Genomic DNA, 7,295 nt, shown 5'->3' on the forward strand with positions numbered 1-7,295 from the left:
ATTTAGATTTTTTTGTCTAGACAGGTCCAAAAGGCACCGGAGCTACAGTACAGTCCTGGAAGAAACTCCTGCCTTGATCTTCATATGGTCCCCTAAATCGCAGTCAGGAGTAAGTCCTGAAAAGTGCAGGATGTGGCTCAAAACCAAACAAACGTAAAAAGTTTCCATGGAGTATATTTAATAATAAATACTTTTATATTGTCATCTGCATATTAATTGTGAAAATTTTTTATTCTTCTGACACTTCTGACACTGAATGGACAACATTCATTCAATAAATCAATGCCTCTCTCATGCAATAATCGTGACTCAATATTCCTGCCTCATATTGGCCATTGCCTTCTTCAATAGTGTTCTTGCTTACATAGTTACTTTTAAATTTCTTTTCTTTTTTTTTAAATTTTGGGCCACATCTGGTGATGCTCAGGGGTTACTCCTGGCTATGAGCTCAGAAATCTTTCCTGGCTTGCGGGAGCATATATGACATTAGGAATCAAATCGCAGTCAGCTGCATTCAAGGCAAAACACCCTACTACTAGGCCACCACTCTGTCCCCAACTTGTAAATTTCTTAGTTTGGAAATAAAATAACTATAATGAATTAAATGTTTATCCTAATCCAGTATAAATGTAGCTAGGTTAACCAAATCTATAATGGCTTTCTTTCTAAAATGGTAACATTCTCTTTATCTGGGTGCTTGGAATTTATTATATTATTGCTGTAATACATAATTTAATTCATAACACCAATTTAATTGAAAGTTATTCATTACATAGCTTTGTATCCTGTGTATCGATGCAGCAAATAATGCTGCTCAGAGTTCACTACATAGAATTATTTACTAGTGGCTACCAGGGGTCTCAAACTCGCGGCAGCAGGCCACAAACAGCCGTCTGTACAACATTTTGTGGCCCTGCCCTAGAGGAATCTTTTTTTTGTTTTATTTTGTTTTAGTTGTTTGGGCCACACACCCTAATATTCGAGGCTTACTACTGACTTTGCACTCAAGGATTACCCCACTTTTGCCTCCTGCGGCCCCCAGGCAAATTGAATTTGAGACACCTGCTTGAGCCTATGCAAAAAATTTAATAATTTATCTCTTTTACTTTGTAATATAGCAAAATGATGATGCTAATATCCCCATTACACTACTGAGGAAGAATTAAACAAAGAGAAAATAACTTCCTCAGTGTTCCATACCCAAATATAAACCCAGGCTCTATGAATTCTATCTTCTGTAGAGAGCTCATGTCATATATTTTATTACCTGAATTTTACAGTATCTATCATTTCATATTTTTTATAAGTGTTATAAATATTACATAGTATAGATAGATTATAATAGATTCAAATTTAAAATCTCACTCAATCAGATATGTCTGAAAAAGCCACAGAAGGGTAAATTCCTCTAAGCATAACACTTATGTTTAGATTTTCTAGATAATTGTTACATAACTATTTTGTCAGTTTGGAATGCATGTCTTCTGTTAAAGATACAATTGTTTTGGTTATGATATAAAATTTAAGATAAATCTCTATATTTTATTAAAAAACAAAATAACACATAATATTTATCTTTCTATTTATTAATAATTTATCTGGGACAACTATATGGTATTTTATATGATTAAAATTGCTTATAAAGTGAGTATAATGAAAATACTTAATGTTTAAAGTCATTTTAATGGATTAAATTGAATGGGAAATAAAAGCAATAGCTCGGTGATATACTAATTAAACAATATACACAACATGCTTTCAAAATTGTTACTAATATTACTTTAATTTTATAAATGAAAATTTATAAAAAAAATTATTCTGAATATTTTTTTGGTTTTTCGGGCCACACTCATTTGATGCTTAGGGGTTACTCTGGCTAAGTGCTCAGATTGCCCCTGGCTTGGGGGGACCATATGGGATACTGGGGGATCCAACTGCGGTCCTTCCTTGGCTAGTGCTTGCAAGGCAAACACCTTACCTCTATCGCCACCTCACCGGCCCCTATTCTGAAATTTTTATTTCAAATTCTAAGCATATTAGGACCAAGTCTAGGACTTGGCCCACATCTAGTCATTTAATTTTCAGGATTATCAATATTGATTACATGGCCATTATGTTTACTGAAACTCCACTTTTATCCTTCAGTCACTGTAATCTAAAGTATCTCATCAATCTAATTGCTATAATGCCCTGTTTATTTTAATAAACACAAAACAAGTCAAAGGATATATATCTTACTAAAATATTAAATAACTTATATATTCTCTTTTTAAGGTTTTAATTTTAAATAAACGTATACAGACCCTGTAAATATGTTAATGGTAATAATTATGTTATAATCAAAACAGCCAAATATATTATTTCGAAAAATGGCACTTTTTTCAAGTGTATTTTCAAGTGTAAATAAAATTACTCGTTATTAGAATATAAGATGTGTGTATAAATAGGAATACAAATGAAATGTTAATTAAAAGCAAAGCTATTATGTACAATCATTCTACAGAAATAAAAGATTTATACAACAATGACAATTTGCTTTATTTACAGTTTCACAATTTAAAGGACAAATAATAATTTGAGTTTTATTGGCTATTTATTTTTTATTTTGTTATAATTATAATTATTTTATTTATTGGCAAAATATTTTCTATTTTCTAGTGTCAATGTATAGCTCAATTGAATTGCTCCTTAATTATTTTCTATATATGACAATTAAATTTTGCAAATCATCTATAAAGGTCACAAGCCCAATTAATCATAAGTTGAGAAGATAAATGTCAAAGAAGGTCACTTTTTCTATTTATTTTGTGGTCTTTAAAAGGATAGATATATAGAGAAGAATATATCTTAAAAATACAAACATCACAATATAATACAAATTATAGATATCTTTATTATCTAATAATTAGAAACATAATTAGAACTGGTAAGTATTGTGGAAAACAAGATTGCTTGTTCATGTAAGTTAGGCAGACATTAACTAGCTTATTTTGTTAATACTTGGGCAAATGTTGCCAGGCTGTCTAATATGTCAAGAAAAGAAATGGCACATTTGTAATAATTTTTCCAATTTCAAAATGTTAATTCAAAAGGGTTGTATGCCAAAAAACAATTTTACAGGCTAAATCTGCCATTTATATAATCAGTTTGAATTTTTGAAAATTTAGCTTTGTTTTCAAACATTCTATCAGCTGATATACATAAAGAGTATGTTTTGAAACTATTTTAATAAGAATTCTATTGTGACAGAGGTAAGATATAGATAAATTAATATTAAGAGCCATGCTTACATTTAATGCAACAAAAGTAAATAAATGAACATATAAAAATAAAACTTCCATTAATAAGTAAACATATATAAATAAAACTTATATTAATCTATACAAGATACTGACATGAAATTTGGACATAACTCCTACAGCAATAGAAGAAATAAAACAAGATAGAGATAGAGTGAAGATGAAGAGGAAAGGAAAATTGAAGACATAAGAAGAGATGGAAGCTGAAAAAGAAACCCTGTCATGGACAACAGGCTGCAATCAGCATGAAATAGCTGAGGTAAACAAGTTTATTATGGAGAACAGGGGAGGAAATTATAGTAAACAAATCTGAACTCCTATTCTGTAACCTTTAACTAACAATAATAACACAAGAAATAAGCAACTGTTAAGTAAAAAGAGGGCTGAGAGTCAGTGACTTGGTACCATTTTAACTGTATTAATAGTGATGATTGTTGCATACTGGATTTCACTACATATAAACAGATGGTTAATAAATCGATGAAAAGGGATCTACAGACTCATAGTAAATATCTGCACTATATGGCACTGCTAGATAATGATTTATAGTGTATATTCCTGAGAAAGAGAGACAGGATACAATTTATGGTTTAATTTACCTCATATTATATTAAGGGGAGTTCCATTTTATTTACTAACAGTCTAATTTTTACTTTTACCATGCTTATCTTAAATTTTGATTCTGTTACTATTTTACTTTCTAGTTCCTTATAATAAGTTAAATGGTTTAGAAAACCAATTATTCAGTGTATGTCTGAATTGCAATGAGTCTCTTAATATTTATTTGGCTATGTCATCTAGTTTAATAACTTGCCTTAGATTGTTTAAGGGGTCAATTCTGAAAGAAGTTGTCGAAATCATCAGCAAATATCCACCTAGGTCAGCGGTAGTACAGCTTTAAGGTGCTTCTTTTGAATTATCAATATTGTTATGAATATCTCTGAAAAATAATAAACAGACTAGCCTCAACTGCTGCCAGATATGGCTCAATGCCTGAATAATAAAACTTAAATGAATTTGAGAATTTTTAAATAATTAAAAATTATTTTGTTTAATAGATATATTGATGTAAGAAAATAATTATAGGGGATTTTAGCATAAAATTTTTTTTTCTTTTTTTTTAAAAATATGGAACGCTTCACGAATTTGCGTGTCATCCTTGCGCAGGGGCCATGCTAATCTTCTCTGTATCGTTCCAATTTTAGTATATGTGCTGCCGAAGCGAGCACAAGCATAAAATTTTTATCAATGGGGAAAATGTCTAGAAAAGTTAACCAGAAAACATAGATGTATCCACTTAAAATAAAATCACTCTCCTCGTAAGAGTATAAGGGAAATACTTAGAGATAAATAATATGTTAAGATTAAAAGTAAAGAAAGTAAAGACCAGTGAGTTATAGTGCTCTTTGTGAAGTGTTTAGAGAGCAGAGCCCACAACTCTGAAGACATGGGTATAGTGCACCAGTAGAAAAACATGACCCTCCACACCATGACTGTACATTTTTTCTAGTTAATGAGCCTCAGCACAACACATTTAAAAACATCAACACACTGCAAAGGTCACAAAAGGGAAACAACAGAGAACACTATTATTCTTAGTGAATGAACATGGTAGATATGAAGACCTAACTACTTCCAGCTATCTATATAGCATCTCTGATAAAAACTTTAGAGAGGAAATGTTGAAGATGTGCAAAGAACTCAAAGTGACCATGGAACAAACTGAATGAACAAACAATAAGACTCAAGAGGATATGAGAATAGAAATGAAAAAATTTAAAAATAAAATATCAGGGCTAAAAATCTTGGTAAGTAAAATAAAATATTTGGTAATAAAAATAAAATAAAATGTTGGAAGATCCCAACAGCAGAATAATAGCTGCTGAGAAGGGAATAAGAGAGTTAAAAGATGAGATGCATAATACCTCCATACAAGAAAAGAGGTCGGAAAAGAGCCTTAAAGTAAAAGAATAGAAGATGGAAAAATCCTCAAAATAGGAGAATAGACATAAATAGATCTCTGGAATAACTACCTAAAAATCATAAGAATTATTGGCATCCCAAAGATGCAGGAAGAAAAAAAAATCTAGAATCAACTGTCAAGGATACCTATGTAGAGATTTCAGAGCTAGAGTGCATACAAACACATTCTATAAGAGTACAGGTAAGAGAATAGTACCCAAATAATATCCTCAATCATACCATGAATGAATATCTAATTCCATAAGATCAAAAAATAAAATTACATACAAATAAATATCCTTAAAATACAAAAATTTATCACAAGCAACGCTCCAGGCATGAAAATATTGGTAAAATATACTAAAACATCTTAATGAAAAGAATTCCTTGGAAAGGATACTTTACCCAGTAAGATTTTCATTCAGATTTGAAGGCAAGTTACATAGCTTCACTGATAAATATCAACTCAGAAACTACAAACTCAAAACCAATCTTAATATAAGAAATAAAGGCTTTACTTTAAGGCAAGGTAAGTAAACAAATACCAAATTCCTACAAAAAGATGACCAAAAATCTCCTGACGATCATCTCTTTTAATGTTAATAGACTAAATTTATCAATAAGAGTCTGGCAAAAATGAATAGAGAATTGAATCCAGAATATTTCTTCCTGAAATGGCCATCAGTATAGTCAAAAGAAACACAGACTCAAAGTCAAATAATGGAGGACAATCCTTCAAGAAAAATTCCTCTAAAATGTCTGAGGTGAGCATATTAATAACTTGATACAGACTTTAGACTTTAAAAGGTTATGAGACATAAATGGGCATTTCTTAATAGTTAAGGGATATGTGTATAAGAAAAAAAATGAGGGTCCTAATAATATATTTGTCCAATGAAGGACCAGCAATATACTTAAAAAAAAAAAAGCAAGGAGACAGTGAGGCACTACAATACTGCCTCTTCACCAGTTGATAGTTCAACCAAGCTAAAACTTAACAGGGGTATACTACTGACTTTTGAGAAGAAAGGGAATAGAGTGAGTAAATCTATATATCAATTAATCTATTTGTCTATATTTCTATTTATCATCTATATCATCTTATTATCTATCTTGTCTTTCATCTCCAAAAAGCTAAATATAATTTCTTTTCCAATACACATGGTGTATTGCCCAAGACATACCACATGCTTGATCATAAATATACCTCTATAAAATCAAAAGATAAAATTTTATAAGGTGTCTTATTAAATCATTATGTACTGATAAAAGACAGAAATTACAAATACATAAATTTACAGACACAGAGAAAAATATTAACTTCTGGAAATTATAAAAGATCTCTACTCTAAAACCAGTGGCTAAAAGACAAAATCAATGGAGAAATAAAAAGATTGCTTAGAAAAAAATGGAAAGAAAACTTTGATTAAAATATTTTTAGGACATAGAGAAAAGTGGTGATTAAATAGAATATTTATAGTTTGTAAGCATTCATCAAAATAAATAAAGAGTCTACATAAATAACCATAATAGTGCATCTTAAGAAATTTAAAACGTAGCCAATCAAATGAACCAAAAATAGACAGTCAAAATGGAATAATACGAAGACAGTAATTAATTAATTGGAAACTCAAAATAGTCACTGAAAGCAATAGTTGGTTCTTCGAATAATAAACAAGATTATTAAAACATCAGCTAAGCTTTGCAAACGTGACACAGATTTAATAAACTGAGTCAGAAGTGAAAAAGGGACAAGGACAATGATATACTACTTTATTTGCAATTCAGTTATTAAATATTATTTAAATAAATTTATGATACAATCACAGAGATTTTTGAAAGACTACAAATTTAAAATTCGAGTATGAATGATTTAGGGATTGAATTTGAAGCATTCAGATAATGGTTATTGCAGTTTAGATGATACAAAGTTTCTCATTATATGTGTTTAATTTTATAGTAAATGACAAAAATATTGTAATGTTTTTTGCATAGTCTATTTCCATTAATATTGAAGACATGATTAGACTTCAT

General features: G+C 29.9%; 1 non-coding gene across 1 annotated transcript; it reads right to left on the bottom strand.

Moving 5' to 3' along the window:
- Nucleotides 1–4,421: 4,421 nt before the first annotated feature.
- Nucleotides 4,422–4,528, bottom strand: LOC126032876 (U6 spliceosomal RNA). The gene has a single exon (XR_007504036.1). It is a non-coding gene; the product is annotated as a U6 spliceosomal RNA (small nuclear RNA).
- Nucleotides 4,529–7,295: the final 2,767 nt, after the last annotated feature.

Source organism: Suncus etruscus, chromosome 16 (genome assembly GCF_024139225.1).
Source record: "Suncus etruscus isolate mSunEtr1 chromosome 16, mSunEtr1.pri.cur, whole genome shotgun sequence".
NCBI lineage: Eukaryota > Metazoa > Chordata > Mammalia > Eulipotyphla > Soricidae > Suncus > Suncus etruscus.